We start from the raw sequence: 18,987 nt of genomic DNA, 5'->3' as shown, positions 1-18,987 counted from the left end.
GGGATGGGGGTCAGCGGAGGGAGCTGAGGGGGTAGGAGGCTCAGGGCATGGTGGTTTGGGGTGTTCAGGAATAAGGGCAGTGGATTGGGGATGGAATGCATGAATTGTGGCAGGAGGCTGGAGGTGGGGAGGTCAGAACAGGGGGCTGGAGGGATAGGAGTGAGTGTGTGTGTGGGGGGGGGCAAGGGTACCATTTCAGGAGAGTGGGGGGGGGCTGCGGGTGCACATACTGGGTTGCTGCTGCTGTTCCGCTTCCCCTGATGATCAGGGAGTGAAGGGAAGAGCTCAGCTTGTGTGAACTCTGCTCTACCCCTCCCTGGGGGCAGCCAGGAGCCGGAGGAAGGCACACACGCTGCACACTTTCCCCTCACTCCCTGACTGTTATGGGAAGGGAAGAGCAGCAGGGTTCCGGGTGCAGACAGCTGTATCCCCCGCTACCATCCCTAAAGGGTGCTGGGGAGGATATAAAGGTTGGGGCAGCCCTGGACCGGGGGGCATGCATACTCCCAGCTAGCCCCTTTCACCTGCCTGGCTGCCTGCTTCTTACCATGTATGTTGAATAGTCATAGAGAGGTAGCCGTGTGAGTCTGATCTTGCTAAAACAAAAGGAAAAACTATGTAGCACTTTAAAGACTCACAAGATGGTTTAATGGGTGATGAGCTTTCATGGGCAGACCCACTTTCTCAGATCATCTTCTGGAAGAGAATTGGCATGACCATATATACCAAAGGAATACAGTGAGAAAAGTGAACACATTATTAAACTGACAAATCAGATTTAGTACAGAAGGTGGGGTGAGGGAGAGGGAGAGAGGGAGGGAACAGCAATTTATGAGTCAATGAATGGCTAATCAGGGGTGATAAGTGGGGAAGCTATAAGGGAGCTATAAGCTATAAGCTTCCCCACTTATCACCCCTGATTAGCCATTCATTGACTCATAAATAGCTATTCCCTCCCACCCTCTCCCTCACCCCACCTTCTGTACTAAATCTGATTTGTCAGTTTAATAATGTGTTCACTTTTTTCATTGTATTCCTCTGGTATATATGATCATGCCAATTCTCTTCCAGAATATGATCTGAGAAAGTGGGTCTGGCCCACGAAAGCTCATCACCTATTAAACCATCTTGTTAATCTTTAAAGTGCTACATAGTTTTTCCTTTTGCTTCTTACCAAGGCAGCCTGCAGGAGTGCCCAAGGAACCCAGCTGGGAGCAGCTGTAGCTGAGCTCCTCAGCCAATCAGCAGCCTCTTGCCAAAGCACCAGCTTCCACATCTGGATTTGGGCCCCTCTGTGGCTAGGGGGCCCTCATGCACGGCCTGTCCTGTATGCCGCCTAGTTGCACTCATGAAGCCAGGAAGTCCTGGGTGGCCACAGATTTGTTCCAATGCTTGATCACCAGCGCACCCAGACAATACATGCAAATAAAAGCAAACATGCAGTGGTTGCTTTGGTTTCCAGATCTAAAATCATTTTGTCAGAGTTAAATGTCCTAAGTGAGCAGGAGGAGTTTCTATGTTCCACCACCACCATTAGGCCAGATTTTTTTTTCCTGGAGCCCCTTCAGCTGTGGGATACCAGTGAGCATGCCAGAAAGAGAAAATTCTTCAGTGACGTAAACGCAGTAATGACACTTGTTAGTGGTATGTGCTTTCTTTGCCAGCGGAGAGGAAAGAAAATCAGATTTTGTTCAACACAGTGTCTCGATATTCCCTCTCATTAAAAAAAAAAAAAGAGCCCAAACAAAACCCAAGCTTTTCCATATAGTTTACTATGTCCATGGACTCAATTTAGTAGCTTTGCATGTTCTTAGATAAGGATTTGGTTCATTAAAGTTTACAGAGTTACATTTAATTGACAGGCTGCCCTGAGTTGTTAGAACCGAGATCTCTCTGTAAAGTTCTAGACAGCCAGGACATTAATTGCATTATTTTCTTTGCAGATAAAACGTATGTGGTGGAGCCAGCATCGTCAGATAAAAAATAGATAAGATCAAACCTTGTCTTTAAATTGCAGATCTCCTGCCCTGAGAAAATATGGGTCTCAGATTACACTGTAGGTTTTAATAGGCTTTGGAGATTTTGCCTAAGCATAATGGTAAAAAATGTAGATCTCCAAGATCCTGGAGGAGCAGATGCACTGTGTTTGTGTGGTAGTCAGCAGTTTCAGATAAGGGGCAGAGGGTATTCTGGTCTGTTCGCTGCTTTGCTCAAGTTTTCCACATAAAAAGTGCACTCTCTCCTTCAGGAAAAGGACTGTAGTCTCTTTAATAAACATGAAAGTTGGCCCTTATGCCCAGTCTAATTCTCCACGCAGTCTGTGATCCAAAACATTCTTCCAAGGGGAAAAAAAGGGGGGATGGTGCAGGAAAGATTGAGTAAGGGAGTAAAGATGTGCTCTGGAAAAACACAGCTGTAGTTATAGGAGGGGAATTAATCTTGAGAAGCCTTCTGTAGCAATTTCATCCATCAACCATGACATTGGTGCCATTATTAGAGAAGATGGAAAATTAAATTGCAAAATTATCTGTTCTGTTTCATTGACTTCCCTCCCTCCTCCCTTTTCATTCCAGGCACCATTTGCTGCAATACCAGTCGCAGTTGGCAGTATATTATTAAAAGCACCTGGCCATTAAAGGAAATCAGATCACAGGACATGTTCGTTAGCTGTGCTGGTCTGAAAATCAAAGGCCAAATTGTTGCACTGAAGGATAAAAGCTCCCACAGACCTTGATTCAGCAAAGCACCAAAGCGGGTGCCTAAATGCTTTGCTGAATCAGGGCCTCCAAACCAAGAAACTCTTTGTTAGACACGCTAAGATTCACCGGAATGTTCCATCAGGAGGAGACGGGTTGTCTCTCTATGGAATGGCTTTGCCAGCCGGCACCCACTGGTAAGCACCTGAACCCTCTGTGGGAACATACTTGGCACAGATGAGCTGTGGTGTGGCTACCTGCAGTTCCATGGATACACTTCTAGGTCTATTCTATGTGTACACAGACTGGGAATCACAGCCCTAGCTCAGCATGTCAATGAAGCATCAGAATCATGTTGAACTCCCACCTTCTCCTGGATAGTCCTATAGTGCCAGTGCACTACTCCTAGAGATCCTACAGTCCTGACGTGTGGATTTAGCAACCGTAATCCACACTTGCATGTCCTTCAGGCTTCAATGCTTCAACAGTGCTATACTTAGTGTAACCTGCACACCTGGGCTATGTCTACACTGGCATGATTTCGCTCAAGAACTCTTTTACGGAAGAGTTCTTGTGCAAAAGCATCCATGCCAGTGTAGACGCTCTCTTGCACAAGAAAGCACTGATGGCCATTTTAACCATAGGGTTTTCTTGCACAAGAAATTCATATTGCCTGTCTACACTGGCCTCTTGTGCAAGAACAGTTGTGCAAGCGGGCTTATTCCTGAGCGGGAGCATCATAGTTCTTGCGCAAGAAGTACTGATTTTTTACATTAGAACGTCAGTGTTCTTGCGCAAGAACTCACGGCCAGTGTAGACGGGCAGCAAGTTTTTGCGCAAAAGCAGTTGCTTTTGCGCAAGATCGCACCAATGTAGTGTCAGCCGATGGTCAGGGCAGTGCATGTGTGTGTAATACACCCAAGTCTTCAACTGCTGAGACACAAGGCCCCGTCGCAGTGGGCAGTCTAGGTGAGACTGACGGGCACCCCGAGGAGTTTAACGTCCGTGTCTTTACCGCTAGGATTGGGATCCCTTTGCGGCGGGCAGCCAACAGGCCGACAGACACCCCAGAGTTTACAGGGAGAGCCTATTACACCTCAGATTTTGACTGCTAGGATACATGATCCCTTCACAGAGGGCAGCCTGGGGAGGCTGAGAGATGCCCCCAACGGATCTGTCTCCTGGAAGCGACACGATCCAATGCTCAAGCTCTCCCTATATCTATCCCTTATGACCGGCTGGAGTTCTTTTTAAAATTGTGCTTGGTTCTGTTACAGCAACTGAAGGAGTCAGGTCACAGCTTAAACAGTTACAATTTTATTGTTACAGGGTAAACTTAGCTGTTAAATGTGTTACAGATAACACAGCCACTACAAAGGACAGGACAGAAATTACACTAAGAAGTCACTTACAGGTACCATGAAACCCTTTTGGTTCTCTGAGCTCTTATTAAATGCATGAAAAATAGACACCTAGCAGGTATATATTCTCACCCCTGCCTTCCAGACTTGGCATGGCCAGCGTCTTTCTCTCAATCCCTCGGGAAGAAGTAGGGCGAGGCTGGGCATCCCACAGACCTTGGGAGTCAATCAATACCTGCCAGCAGGTGTAGATGATTGGCGCTCCAATGGGGTGGGCTACTAAAAACTTCTTTATACCCCTTGGGTCACGTAGGCTTCTTCCTGGTCTCAAGTGGACAATTAGGAAAAATGGCTTTGAACACCAAGTTTCCCACGAAGGGTGCAAAGCATTATTCACACCTGGGAAAATGCAGACAATGGGCACCTCTGGTATGTGATGGGCGAAGATTCCTCTCCTGGGACAGTGCAGGCATGTCAATTACTGGTACTAGCCATCAGGGCGTCAGGAGGCCCCGGGTCGTCAGCTAGCCCATTTACTGTCTAGTTTCTGTTTATGGTAGAGTCAGGGACAGGCAGCACACCTGCGTTCCCAGGGCATCAAAGGCTGACTGACTTTCTCTTGCTTTCTGGGGGGGGGGGGAAAAGATGGGGTTCATGTCTGGCTACATGTAGACACAGCCCTGCTGGGTATGGTGTATTGTTCCAACTAGCTGAATAGTAGTAGAGAGGTAGCCATGTTAGTCTGATCTTGCTAAAACAAAAGGAAAAACTATGTAGCACTTTAAAGACTAACAAGATGGTTAAGAACATAAGAACGGCCACACTGGGTCAGACCAAAGGTCCATCTAGCCCAGTATCCTGTCTGCCGACAGTGGCCAGCACCAGGTGCCCCAGAGAGGGTGGACTGAAGACAATGATCAAGCAATTTGTCTCCTGCCATCCCTCTCCAACCTCTGACAAACAGAGGTCAAGGACACCATTTTATCCCCTGGCTAATAGCCTTTTAGGGACCTAACCTCCATGAAATTATCTAGCTTCTCTTTAAACTCTATTATAGTCCTAGCCTTCCCAGCCTCCTCTGGCAAGGAGTTCCACAGGTTGACTACACGCTGTATGAAGAAGAACTTTCTTTTATTAGTTTTAAACCTGCTCCCCATTAATTTCATTTGGTGTCCTCTAGTTCTTCTATTATGGGAACTAATAAATAACTTTTCTTTATCAGCCCTCTCCATACCACTCATGATTTTATATACCTCTATCATATCCCCCCTCAGTCTCCTCTTTTCTAAACTGAAAAGTCCCAGTCATAGAATCATAGAATAATAGGACTGGAAGGGACCTCGAGAGGTCATCGAGTCCAGCCCCCCACCCTCAAGGCAGGACCAAGCTCCGTCTACACCATCCCTGACAGATGTCTATCTAACCTGTTCTTAAATATCTCCAGAGAGGGAGATTCCACCACCTCCCTTGGCAATTTATTCCAATATTTGACCACCCTCACAGGAATTTTTTCCTAATGTCCAATCTAAGCCTCCCCTGCTGCACTTTAAGCCCATTGCTCCTTGTCCTGTCCTCAGTAACCAAGAGGAACAAATTTTCTCCTTCCTCCTTGTGACACCCTTTTAGATATTTGAAAACTGCTATCATGTCCCCCCTTAATCTTCTTTTTTCCAAACTAAACAAGCCCAGTTCATGAAGCCTGGCTTCATAGGTCATGTTCTCTAAACCTTTAATCATTCTTGTCGCTCTTCTCTGTACTCTTTCCAATTTCTCCACATCTTTCTTGAAATGTGGCGCCCAGAACTGGACACAGTACTCCAGCTGAGGCCTAACTAGTGCAGAGTAGAGTGGCAGAATGACTTCACGAGTTTTGCATACAACACACCTGTTGATACAACCTAGAATCATATTTGCTTTTTTTGCAACAGCATCACACTGTTGACTCATATTCAACTTGTGGTCCACTATGACCCCTAGATCCCTTTCCGCCATGCTCCTTCCTAGACAGTCACTTCCCATCTTGTATGTATGGAACTGATTGTTCCTTCCTAAGTGGAGCACTTTGCATTTCTCTTTATTAAACCTCATCCTGTTTACCTCTGACCATTTCTCTAACTTGCTACGGTCATTTTGAATTATGTCCCTATCCTCCAAAGAAGTTGCAACCCCACCCAGTTTGGTATCATCTGCAAACTTAATAAGCGTACTCTCTATCCCAATATCTACATCATTGATGAAGATATTGAACAGTACGGGTCCCAAAACAGACCCTTGCGGAACTCCACTTGTTATCCCTTTCCAGCAGGATTTAGCACCGTTAACAACAACTCTCTGACTACGGTTATCCAGCCAATTATGCACCCACCTTATCGTGGCCCTATCTAAGTTATATTTGCCTAGTTTATCAATAAGAATATCATGCGAGACCGTATCAAATGCCTTACTAAAGTCTAGGTATATGACATCCACCGCTTCTCCCTTATCCACAAGGCTCGTTATCTTATCAAAGAAAGCTATCAGATTAGTTTGGCATGACTTGTTCTTCACAAACCCATGCTGGCTATTCCCTATCACTTTATTACCTTCCAAGCGTTTGCATATGATTTCCTTAATTACCTGCTCCATTATTTTCCCTGGGACAGATGTTAAACTGACCGGTCTGTAGTTTCCTGGGTTGTTCTTATTCCCCTTTTTATAGATGGGCACAATATTTGCCCTTTTCCAGTCTTCTGGAATCTCCCCTGTCTGCCATGATTTTTCAAAAATCATAGCTAAAGGCTCAGATACCTCCTCTATCAGCTCCTTGAGTATCCTGGGATGCATTTCATCAGGACCTGGTGACTTGCTGACATCTAACTTTCCTAAGTGATTTTTAACTTGTTCTTTGTGTATCCTATCTTCTAAACTTACCCTCTCTCTGCTTGTATTCACTACGTTAGGCACACCTCCAGACTTCTCGGTAAAGACCGAAACAAAGAAGTCATTGAGCATCTCTGCCATTTCCAACTTTCCTGTTACTGCTTCTCCCTCCTCAGTAAGCAGTGGGCCTACCCTGTCCTTGGTCTTCCTCTTGCTTTTAATGTATTTATAAAAGGTCTTCTTGTTTCCCTTTATGCCTGTCGCTAGTTTGATCTCATTTTGTGCCTTTGCCTTTCTAATCTTGCCCCTGCATTCCCGTGTTGCTTGCCTATATTCATCCTTTGTTATTTGTCCTAGTTTCCATTTTTTATATGACTCCTTTTTTATTTTGCTTTAACCTCTCCTCATATGGGACCCGTTCCAAACCCCTAATCATTTTAGTTGCCCTTTTTTTAACCCTTTCCAAGGCCAAAATATCTTTTTGAGGTGAGGAGACCACATCTGTACACAGTATTCAAGATGTGGGCATACCATAGTTTTATACAGGGGCAGTAAGATATTCTGTGTCTTATTTTCTATCCCTTTCTTAATAATTCCTAGCATCCTATTTGCCTTTTTGACCGCCGCTGCACACTGTGTGGAAGTTTTCAGAGAACTGTCCACGATAACTCCAAGATCTCTTTCCTGATTTGTCATAGCCAAATTAGCCCCCATCATACTGTACGTATAGTTGGGGTTATTTTTCCCGATGTTTAATAGGTGATGAGTTTTTGTGGGCCAGACCCACTTCTTCACAAGGAAAAACCTGTCAGTTTGCATTTCAACCTACCTGGACATAGTCTTAACGACCTTACTACATGCATCTTACTTCAAAGAGACTTTAATACCAGATTACAGAGAGAAACTTCAGAACTTTCATTCATGCTTAAATTTGACACTTTACGAATGGACCTTAACAAAGATGCTAATACCTTACACATTATAAAGACAGCTTCCCCACTTATCACCCCTGATTAGCCATTCATTGACTCATAAATAGCTATTCCCTCCCTCTCTCTCCCTTGCCCCACCTTCTGTTCTAAATCTGATTTGTCAGTTTAATAATGTGTTCACTTTTTTATTGTATTCCTTTGGTATATATGATCATGCCAATTCTCATCCAGAATATGATCTGAGGAAGTGGGTCTGGCCCACGAAAGCTCATCACCTATTAAACCATCTTGTTAGTCTTTAAAGTGCTATATAGTTTTTCCTTTTGTTCCATCTAGTGGCACTGAGACCACTGACAAACAGAATCACGAGTCTGCTCTACAACCCTTGGCTAGCAGCCAACTGGCGTTTAGCTCGTGGTAGAGACTCATTCTCTAAGCTCCAGATATCCCAGGTTCAATTCCGTGTGCAGATGACCACAGTGTGCTGGTATTACCTTAGGAATCCTTGAAGAAGATGGACCTGGTACCACATGTGGCAGCCTCCCGTCTAAACAACACTGGCCAATACAAAGACACCGCCCTTGTGCTCTGACATCCCGGAGAATACCAAGTCAAGTTCACAATACTGGTCTTGATCTTCAAAGCCTTATTGAGATGAATGCCTCACCTCCTCAAGACCGCTTCATCGCCATCCCTGGCATGCAGTAGATCTCTCCATAGCAAAGGTTCAGACACGTAGGAACTGGAGATAAAGCTTTCCTGGCAGAGTGCCCACCCAAAAGAGTTGAGTAAGACCACAGACCGCAGGACCTCCACCTCTTTGACTTTGGCTCTTCCACAGTCACGGACACATGACTGTGCTAATATCAAGCAAACATCCTGCCCCTTGTGCATCTAACGGCACCTCCAGGAGTTAGAAGGAAGGTGTGGAGGAGAGAAATTAATCCTCATTTTGTCCCTTTTGCTCCATTCCATGGTGCCCAGACTCCAGGGTGATGGATAAAGTATGAAAATGTACATTGGAAGGAATAGAATCAAAGGAAAGAAACTCAATAGCAGCATCAACATGAGGAAAAATAAGTATCAGTAGCTGGTTGTGGGGTGAGTTCTCTGTCTTGGCCCCTTTACACTGCTCTAGTAATAGAAAGGGGCAGAAAAAGTCCCCGCCAGTAAAAAACCTAGGGTAATTCTGTCATAACGCGATTAAAAAGGGAATGAGATACATTTATGGAAGATAGGGTGATGAATGGCTATTAGCCAGAATGGTCAAGGATGCAACCACATGTTCCAGGTGTTCCTCAGCCTCTGGCTTCTAGAAGCTGGGACTGGATGACAGCAGATGGTTCACTTGATAATTGCCGTGAGTGATGGATATAAGAGGTGAGGGAAGGCAGTGCCTTCCCATGCTGCCAGATATGGCCCCGCTCACTCTCTAACCCTTCAGCACAATTCCTGGGTTTCAGCCGCACTGAGACTGGGGTCACGTGCCATCCACCCTACCTGTGCTCCGGGGTGGCTTGGGCTGTGTGCTGCCCGCCGTCCCTGTGCTCTGGGGCTGAGAAGGCTGGGGTTGTGTGCTGCCTGCTCTCCCTTCCCTTGGACTAGGGAGGCTCCCGGGGGCAAGTGGGGCAGTGGAGGCTTGCCCGTGTAATGGGGGGAGCTTGACTGCTGTGCGGGGGTGGGGCCTGGAACAAACGGGACAAGGCACCCGCAGCTTTACGTTCAGCCACCACCCATGATAACTGCTCTGTTCTGTTTATTCCCTCTGTATCTGGCACTGGGCACTGTCAGAGCACAGGATAATGGGCTAAGATGGACCATTGGCCTGAACCCATGTGGACATTCTTATGTTCTTATAAACTACATACTCTTGTAATATGGAGTATGCCAAGATTGCAGGCAAGGGCCTTTTACCCCCTGCATAAAGCCATGCTTTGCAAATATTCATGTGTCAACCTAAAAACCACCACCATAAAAGAGTTACTGAAGTCTTTTAGGTTTTTTTTGCTGGAAATACTGTTCATAGACTTTCCATTGTTTGACATTTCCAGATTTGTCTGCACTTGGAGGTTTTGCAAAAGATTTTCATTCATAAGAGATTAGCAGAAGCCTGTCAAAGTTCAGACACAAATTCCCTGTTTACTAGTTATGCAATCCCTTTTTTCTTCAGCATAAACATAGCTGATCATTTTATATCCTCTGTATATTGTTTCTTAATATGAATGAAGTGAAGCAGGCTAGCCAGTAGTCATCCGGATTATTGCCGAACGTAAACTTACAGTGGGCTCTGAAGTGTTTAGCTATGTAAACTGTGAAAACGACTATAATTATGTAAGGAGAACACACTCATATTGTTAACACTTAGCATTCAATATGTTTCAAAAATTAGGAAGAGGATATTTTTGTGGCATAGAAATTTGATTTGTTAACTTTGCTTTAAAAAAAAGTCATCACACTGGACAAATGTTAAATCTGCTGCTACATCATCCAAGAAAAAGAAAACCTGTATGGTTGCATTTAAAAGCGAGAGTAGATATTTGTGTTCAAATAAGTGGAATAGAAAAAAATATTGTCCCATTTTTGCCAAAAATATTAAGACTGACATTTGTTTTTTATTCTCTTTTAATTAAATCACTTCTATAAACCACTCAAAAGATTTAGTTTATTTAGTGACAATTAGTTTATGATGTTTCTGAAGTGGATTTAGATTTAAGCGATAAAATGACAAGCCAAAATGACCATCATAATGGAAAAAAATGGTTCATATTTGGCTGTCCATAGCACAAATGACAGATTACTGCCCATCACCAATAAGCAAGAGGAAGAAAACATAGTAGGATATGTGTTTGTACACATAAGCTAGACCACAAGACATGCCACAATACATTTGTATAAGGTAGATTGTATAAGGTAGATTTTTGCTTCCTTTCATTAGTGGGAAGAAATGATTTGTTCTCCAAACTGACAGATAGTGCAGGGGTGACTATGTTATCTGCAAAATCAAAGTTTGTGTGGGAAAGACCATGTTGCAGAAATTTTCAAATCAAAACAAAACATTTTTTTCCAGATTGGTTTGACATTAATCTTTGAATTCGCTTGAGCTGGTACAATGGTTCATGGCAGCTATAGTTTGGACAGCTTATACCCTTATTCTTTTTTATAGACCCGGCTTTCCAGCTGGACTACATCTCCCATGATTCACTGCAGGAATAAGACTACCATAACGCATTGTGGGAACTCAGATGGCCTTAGAGGTTAATATTGACATGGAATGACATGCTTCCACGCTTTTGACTCAGAATTTTTCAGTCACGAAAAGTGTTGATATTTTGACTTTCTGTCCTGATTTGGAACAAATATAAAAAAACTGGAATATCTCCTGGGACTGATGTACTGTTTGATCAGCTCTAATCCAAATAGTTCTTGACTTTATCATAAAACTCTAAAACATTCCTTAGATACATCTGAGTTAGATGACTACCCTACGTAATGCCTTGTTTAAATGGAAAGTTCAATGACTTTTTAAATAATCTTTTCCCTAAAACTCTTCTTATTTTCACTTATTTGTGAATTTACTGCTTTTGAAAGTGATGGGCTAATAAGGCAGGTTTGGGCCAGACATCATTAAGTTAAGTGCTCCATCCTCTCTGCATAGATAGCTGTGCTAATTCACCTCAACCACAGTCTATATGACCTGATTGTCCTATATCACGCTATAGAGTAATTCGGGAGTAACTCCACTGAAATAAATAGAGCTTCTCCAGTAAAACTGTGCAGAAGTTCCAGGTAGTTCAGACTTAGGCTGTCCAGCCCTTCCAGTATCTCAGTTCAGAATATATTTTAATCATGCTAAAATTTACTAAGCTGTCTGGTAGAGGAGGTAAAAAAAATGCAGAAAAGCTGCGGTGAAAAATTTTTCAACAAATTTTTGTTAAAAAAAAAGTCACAAACAACTTGATTTTTTAAATAACTTGACTATGCTGTATATTGATTGTAAACCAACCAATAAAAACAATTTGGAAAATGTTGGTAACAAATTGTCTTCACTATTTCAAAATATTTTGACTGGTTCTATCATGTAGTGACCTTTTTGACTCATGCAAATGGGAATTGCAGTGAGACATCAAATTCATTTTAACTTGGAGCCTAACTTGAAATGTAATTTTCACCCAGATTTAACCCACTGTATCTCCAGGAATTATTTTAGGAAAGTTCTATGGCTGGTGTTATGCAGCAGGGCAGATTAGATGGTCCCTTCTGTCTAGAATCTAAAAATCTTGTTCCTGTTTTTCTCTGTTGGCTGGCTCTAAAGATTCCTAAAATCTGACCTTAACATGTTTACATTCACTTTGAATACTAGGCCAGTTCATTTCCCCTAGAGCTGTTCCCATGTCTTCTAACAGTGTTTCTAGAATCATGCTATTGCAAAGGAACCAAGTTACAGCCCTGTGGCAAAAGAAAACACACACCCTCACACACACACACACACACACACACACACACACACACGTTACTCAATCTATCATACTACAGTATGGAAGAAATTTATGTTTGATGGTCCACAGGTATATTTGTTTTGATTGATGCATATGAACCAGTGTCTGGTTTGTATCAGATTATCACTGTGAAATGGGGTTTAACCTGATTGCTAATTTGCAATGTGTTTATATGCGGAGCTGAAATGAAGCGTATATAAAGGGATTGCCATATAACCACTTAAAAGTTTGGATGATTACTAGATTAAAACCATTTATTGAGACCTGGGAGAAGGAGTTTTATGGAGAAACGAGCCAGTGCTATGTAGACATTGAAATGTTAATGGCTAAAACAATTGTTGTTTTCATTGTAAAGATTTCCAGGACAATTAGCCATCTTCAGATAGCTCCAGCATCTACTCCTCAGCATGCTACAACAACGTAAATGCAGCATGTTAAAGTCTAAATTGCCTGTCCTCCCAGATGCTCCCCTTCCCTTCCTTTCTCCATAACTTGCAGCAGCAGCTCTACCCCCTTGGTTTCATTGTTGAATCATAGAACCATAGAATACTAGAATTGGAAGGGATCTCGGGAGGTCATCAAGTCCAGTCTTCTGCCCTTACAGCAGGACCAAGCACCATCTATATCATCCCTGATAGATGTCTGTCTAACCTGCTCTTTAGCTCCAGAGATAGCGATTCCACAACCTCCCTAGGTAATTTATTCCAGTGTTTAACCACCCTGACAATTAGGAAGTTTTTCCCTTGCTGCAATTTAAGCCCATTGCTTTTTGTCCTATCATCAAAAGCCAAAGAGAACAATTTTTCTCCCTCCTCCTTGTAACACTCCTTCTCTCTCTTCCCTGCGGATAGACATTGTCACTAAAGTAAGGTGGTTGTAGTCTCTCAATATCTGAGAAAATCCGTCCATTCTCATTACATTCCCCTTAGTCCAGGGCTTCGTTGTGTCATGCCTCAATTGTAAGGAGTTCCTGCACTCTTTTCTTCCTGACACTCACCTTCTCTTCCCACCTTGCAAACTAGTCAATGTTTAGCAGTGAAGATGATCTACCATAGCAACCAGTCCAGTCCTCTCCTACGTAAAAAGAAAAGAGAGTTATATCAACTGGAGAACTACAGCACTCAAAATATGCAGCCCAGATACATGGAACAAGTACAGATCTGGATGTTGAACAGAATGATAAACAGGGAAAAGAAGAATAATGTCTTCATTTCAATCCTTCTATTTTAACACTTCTAAGAGCCCCATCCTCTTCCTCTCTCTTCAACTGGTTTGTCAACAATGGAGTTGGCAGCTGTATATCACCATGATGGGAGGAAGTTTTTAAGGGTACATCTTCACTACAGAACTTTTTCAGGAAGTGTCCCTAAATAGCTACTCCACGTCTATTGAAGCAGCCTGTTATTTTGAAATAGATTTTGAAATAATGGGCAGCTTATTCCGTCATCCCTCGTTCCACGAAGGTTAAGGGGCATTTCGGAATAGTGAGTTATTTCAAAATTAAATGACAAAATAAGCTATTTTGAAATACACTCGAAATACGTGATGTAATTTGCGTAGCGCACATTGCGTAGCTTTATTCGAGCTAAGGGTGTTGTGTAGACACATCCTAATGCTATTCTACACGGCAGCTTTATTTCGGAATAACTGATGTTATTCCAAAATAACAGTCTGCGTCTACACTACAAGCAGTTATTTTGACATAATGTCAAAATAATGTCAAGCTTACTCTGACTCCTGTAACCCTCATTGGCAGGGCTCGCCAAGCTGTGGTGAGCCCCGCTCGCCAGCCGCGTGGTTCTGTGCTCTGTGCATGCACTCTGTGCCACGGGCGAGTAGATTACACTATTTGTTGAGCCCTGCTCATTGTACGAGGAGTAAGGGAAGCTGGAGGAAGAGTGCTCTTCCTCAGACTTCCTGCTGGGTAGAAAGCTCCAAAAGCTCCAAAAGTCGAAATAAGCTACGCAATTGTTGGTCGCTTTGTTCCTCATGGAACGCAGCCGGAGTTATTATTTTGAAATAACCAGCCCCTTATTTCAAAATAACGGGCTTGGTAGTGTGGACGCCCCGCTTGTTATTTCGAAATAACTCCCTAATGTAGACCTACGATGCCACAGGACTACTTGTTGTTTTTAAAGAAGACCTGTAAGTTTGCATTCACTCAGCAAAGCTGGCTAACTGTGGAGGGGAGCTCAGTTTGCATCCACTTTAGAGCTGTAACAGTGGACATACATCTCATACTCCCTGAGACACTATAACCTAAGAAAAACTCCCCTTTAGGTCTTTCCCGGGGGCAATTCAGACCTATATGGGCCAATCTGGCCTGCAGAACTTTGATTCACTCACTCTCTGCTGAAAGACCCGTACATAGTACATTGCACCACACTTTGTTTACCTTGGAAGAGGCAACAGTAGACACAACCCCAGTAGGTTTTAAGGATTAAGTATTTAAAATTTGATTCATAAACAGATTAAAAAATTGAACTAATCTCTTGGCAGGTAGAAAACTCTTTCATCTGATCTTCTAGTGGGTACAAACACCAGCATTTATCCCATTCTTGGTTTTTCCCATTTCATTATTCACACACAATCCTTACTGCTTACTGAATCACAGGTCAAGAGAATTTAGGTCTCTCCAATTTTGTAAGCAGACCAACAAGCAGTCTATTAATATAGCTGGAATACAGCCCAAACCTTTCATCATTCATCTCAGGCTATCGACAGCACCCAATGTTTCCCCACTACATTGTTGATATAGCTGTGTTATGTTCTCCCCCTTCTCAAACTGCCCAGCCCTCATTTCTTGGGTTTTACAAACTGTGCAAAATTCATTAAGAAAGGCTGAAGTGTAAATGTTATGTAAAGTAATTTGCCAAAGTAAGGTGAGAAAAAAACCCTCTTCTTCTATGAGGGTTAAAATAGGGTGGATCTTGATAAGATCATTTGTATTTCAACAACATATAGAGCAGGGCTACTCAACACACGGCCCATGGGCTGCCTGTGGTCCGTTGACCGTTAGTTTGCGACCCGCGGTGCAATTTGGATTTATGCGGGGCTTAACACATGGCCAGCGGGTGGGGGCCAAAACAAACAAGTGGTCAATATAATAGTCTTTTGTTGATACGCATTTTAGTAGTTAAATTCCAGGACTTTCATTGCTCATTAAAAGTGCTGTTTTATGGGTAGAAATCAGGTAACAATTGCATTTTATTAATATCAGCAAAACTGACTTAAATGGGGCCTGTGTGTTGTGTAGTCTTGCCTTAATCTTTGTATTCATGCCTGTCAGTGTGAAAGAAGCTATTTGCATATATCTGCATAGATATTTGCATGGATATGCAACCACACTTAAGTTGCGGCCCTCGGCATGTGGTGTGAGTATCAACGTGGCCCCCGGGGCTTCCAAAGTTGAGTAGCCCTGATCTAGAACTTCCATTGTGTTAGAAAGAGAGGGCTCCTGTATCAAAGGTCTTACAGGCAAAATAGGTAAAGGGTGGGAGGGCAAACCAGCACAGAAAGATGAGTGCCTTATCCACAGTCACATGGCAGATCAGGGACAGAGCCAGGGGGGAAAAAAACAGTCTCCTGAGTTGCAGCCCAGGGCCCAGAGCACACTAAAGAAATGCTGTTCTGTTGTTGGCAGATACCTATATAAAGGAATGATGTATACCAAATCGTTTTCAGATCACAACCAGTATTTCACCATGCACTTCTCAGCCATGATCCTTGGGGAATTTTTTGTGTGCTATTAAATAAACACACAGGGGTTAAGTTCCCTTCATAAGGGAAGATGATGATTTCATTACAACCCTTGACTATAAACACTGTACTGTAGCGCTGACTAATTGCTGGGTGTTATTGGCAGATGTAGAAGCATGTGCATATGCCAAGAGATCAATTCAGCTTCTAGCTGTGTGCCAGTGAGTGAGTTATCTCCTTCTAGAGTGATTTTATTTCACTTCTTAATCTTATTTGTAAATGTGATCCCTTGATGACACAGAGTATAAGGCCTTGGCTTAATGCACAAAATTCATGAGATGAACTTGGAAGGATATCCAAGATACATGAGTTATTTTAAACATGAGTTTAGAACCTTTTTTTTAATATCCACTCAGCAGATTGTCATAGACATGAATGAGAATACAACATGGCTTTCTTCATGATTTGCGTGTGGCCTCGTGGACACAGCACTAGACTGGGTTTTATTCCTACCAGCTCTGCCACTGCCCTACTGAGTGACCTTGGGCAAGTCACACTGCTTCTCTATGCTGGTCTCCTTTGTAACATACTTAGAGAGCTACCGATGAAAAGAGCTAGATTTTATTAACTGAACAAAATTCTTCAACTTTTCCCCAAATAGTTCTAGATTGGCTGTGGTGCTGTTGGAAATGTCCTTTCATATCTGAACTTTGGTCAGCTTTGGTCAGATAGGACACGTCTATACAGCAGGGCTAAAGCCGAAATAAGCTATGCAACTTGAGCTATGTCAATTGTGTAGCTTTAGTCACAATAGCTTATTTTGGCGCTGTCTACGCAGTAGGAAGTCTGAGAAAGAGTACTCTTTCTTCGGCTTCCCTTACTCCTCATACAACGAGGGTTACAGGAGTCGGAGTCAGAAGTCCTCCAGCTCAACATTATTTTGACATTATGTCGAAATAACTGCTTGTAGTGTAGATGTGGACTATGTTATTTCAGAATAACATCAGTTATTCTAAAATAACACTGTTGTGTAGACATAGCCATAGATATCGGGTCATCAGAAAGAACTGACGCATAACTGTGTATATCTAGGTAAGCATATATAGGAATCGAGTGACAGGGGCAGATGAGGATTTTGCGGGGCCCAGGGCAGCACAGTTTTGCGGGGGCCCCCCTTTTGACACGGCGCATGCGTGGGGCTTCTTGAAGAGCAGGGCCCGGGGCGGCCACCCCGCTCGCCCTGCTCTATATCCACCACTGTTGAGTGGATACTATTTTGTGGTACAACCTTATGATCTAATCCTGCAGATGCGAGTAAGTTTACTGAGGTGCGTGGTATCATGGAATTCAATGGGACTACTCACATGAGTAAAGTTACTCTACTGAAGTGCTTAAGAGTTGATCTTTCCCTAGGGTCAGTTTGATCTCACCTACGGGGTTACACATGTAGTGCAAATGCATTACCAAACAACCCCCAAAGCAACATCAGAAGATGACAAACACATGAGAACTGCCACTTGCCTCATGGGTACAGAACAGTGTGTCCGTAGAATATTCTGGTGAATGGAACTCTCACGGAATGCTGCAGAATCTTACGAGGATGCTAATCTCATGTCTTGGGGTGCATCGCTTCCCAGTAAATGACTTGAGTGAAATACAAAGTGATGTGGCCTCATGAATGAAGCCAGTGCACTGACAATGTCTGAAGAAATATCACAGCCACCATATGATCCCTAGAATTTCCACAAAAGGGAGCATGAGAAAAAGAACTTTTTATGCCTCTGACCTTGATCTAAGTTTGCATTTCCTTTGAGCTGCTATTTAAAAGAAAAAAAAAGGAAAATTTGATTTCTTTAATGTTCTTGAAAGCGAGCAATTGATAACATTTGCAGAGGCCAGGCTTCGAGCCAGGGCGATACTGTGTGAGTCTCCCAGTGCAACTCTGCCAGTGGATTTCAGCCCCGCTGGCTAGTTTGCAAATCCCCTGCTCTTTACAAATCCAGGCCACCCTTCAAGCAGAGTTTGTCAATTGTTTAAAATTGTGTTGAGTGTTGTGAACTATGCTCTATGATATGAACAAATGCCCACCAGGGACTAAGTTAAGTTCACACAGCTCATTTTCTCTGGCCCTCCGGTAGATATGAATTCAGATCATAAATGAAAAGTTAATGCATTAACCCTTTCTGCCACATTGCCACTCACTAAAAGGGGGTTTTATTTTAAGGGGGTTAACAGCAGTGTCCCCTCTAAGGTAAGGATTTTGGCAGCTGCCCAGGAGAGATTCAAATGCTGCCAAGCTGATTAGCAGAGCGCCTGCAGCCTCCCACAGCAGGTGGCAGTGGTTGTTTCTATTAGTGGTGCACATCAACATATGCCTTGGTGCACATACCAAAATTTATTCTGCACATGGATGGAAAAAAATTAGAGGGAACACTGGGGGAAGGAGGGCGGACCCCAAACAACCAAAACCAGAATGCTGCATTGAGAGTAAAAAATAGCTCCTGCTGCTCTTATCAGAACTCCATGAAGCTATTGTTCTGATTTTATAAATATGCTTGTTTTTCCCTTGACCATTTCCCCCAATGCCTACCATATCTTCTCTTCTCTGTGCCCTTGGCTGCTTTCCAGCCTCTTTCTTTGTGATGTAAGACAAGATAAGCTGCTTAATTGGAGGCCTCATGAATGTCTGGCATCAGGAAAGGCAGCTGGTGAGTGTGGATCCTATGGCAGAATGCGCGTTCAGCAGAGAACCCCATGGATCACCCAAAAAGAGGCCTCTTGAGAGCTTTTCCATTGCTTGGGCCAGCGTGTGAAGCACTTAACACTATCAGATGAGCCAGAGGATGGGAATGTTGGGTTCTTGCCATCCCCAGGAGACAAACGAACCAACGAAGTTTGAACAAAGCCCTTGCAACCTTCACTGCATCAGCATGAGCTGTGGGCC

This window comes from Pelodiscus sinensis, chromosome 12 (genome assembly GCF_052426305.1).
Source record: "Pelodiscus sinensis isolate ZL-2025 chromosome 12, ASM5242630v1, whole genome shotgun sequence".
NCBI lineage: Eukaryota > Metazoa > Chordata > Testudines > Trionychidae > Pelodiscus > Pelodiscus sinensis.
The sequence above is the reverse complement of the archived record's forward strand: the minus strand, read 5'-3'. Positions refer to the sequence as shown.